General features: G+C 52.9%; 1 pseudogene; it reads right to left on the bottom strand.

Moving 5' to 3' along the window:
* Window positions 1-351: 351 nt before the first annotated feature.
* On the bottom strand, window positions 352-461 carry LOC122890579 (annotated as a pseudogene).
* Between the last annotated feature and the right edge of the window lie 904 nt (window positions 462-1,365).

The following is a 1,365-nucleotide window of genomic DNA, read 5'->3' as shown; positions in this document are numbered from 1 at the left end:
GGAAACTCAGGAACCCTAGCACCCATGCTCCATGGCTGACAGCTGTGTTCGTGGGACTTTCTGGCTCCACTGGAGGTGAGAGAAGACCCAGGATGTTTGGGATGAAAGAGAAATTTGACCTCCCGTGTTGGCATGGATGTGTCACTGTGCCCCACTGGCCTGCTCTTTTCTCTGAATGCCGACGTCCTGGGACAAGCTGCAGGACGGATTCAGACACTGATTTCCAGATTCAGGTCTCGTGGAGCCAGAGCGAAGAAGGGTTGTCAGGTGCGGATATGGAGGTGCCTCCCAACTAAAGCCTACACACCTGCTCCGATACCTGGGAGAAGGAGAGACACAAGCTTGTTTCTTAAGTGGTCATCCACTTCCTTCTCAAGCCGGCCAATGCCCTTGTCCTTTTTGGAGAAGCAAATATAGAACAGATACTACACTTGATCTTAGCCAGAAGGCCGAGAAGCGATTGGAGAAGCAAATAGACTCTTCCAAACAGACACTCAACCCCTTGGTTCCAAAGGCAACATGGGTTGAATTGGGTTCCCCCGTCTCCAGTCAGCCACCGGGAGGGCCCTCCTAAACCATCCTGACAGCACATTCCCATCAACATGGGGCAAGGGGTCACAGTGCTGACTGAGTGGGGGCCTGACTCCAGCAATTCTTACCACCATTCCTGAGCATGAGGAAACAGAGGCTTCAGCTGAACACTCTGTCCAGGAACAACAAGCAGCCGTACCTCAGGTTTCCTGCAGCCCCTCACCGCTGCTCTCAGAACCAGCAGGCTGCACAGTTAGCTCTTCTGGTGTGTTGGCCACGGCAGCTCGCCGCTGCCCCTGCTGGGGGCAAGCAGCATTGCACCCTAATGAGCTCTGGGAACCACTCCTCACCACGCCGTTCAGTGGCATGAATCGGTACTGCCGAGCATACCACAGACCCTTAAGGCAGCTCCGAAAAGCCTCTGTAGGTCGAAAGCCACATTGACTCTGTTCCTGCAAGTTGGGACTTCTAGGCCAACCCTACGAATCCATAGGTGACCAAAGCGGAACCGGTGAGGCCGACGCCTCCATCTCCTAGGCCTGCGGTGCTCCCCTCCTTGGCCCTGTCCCATGGATTCGGTCCAGCCTAGAACAATCTATGCTTTTAATGCCATTCTGATCAAAATTCCACCGGTATCTTTAAAAGAGCTGGAGCAAACACAAGCCAAAAATTGGTGTGGAATCAGAAGAGACCCCGTATTGCTAAGGAAACGCTGAAAAGAAAAACATAACTGGGAGCATCACATTGCCTGGTTTCAAGGGTTACTACAAAGCTGTGATCACCAAGACAGCATGGGACTGCCATACAAACAGATCCATAGGCCAGTGGAACAGA

The sequence above is a fragment of the Neovison vison genome, chromosome 11 (genome assembly GCF_020171115.1).
Source record: "Neovison vison isolate M4711 chromosome 11, ASM_NN_V1, whole genome shotgun sequence".
Lineage (NCBI taxonomy): Eukaryota > Metazoa > Chordata > Mammalia > Carnivora > Mustelidae > Neogale > Neogale vison.
Note: the sequence above shows the minus strand (reverse complement) of the source record. Positions and strands in the feature narration are given on the sequence as shown.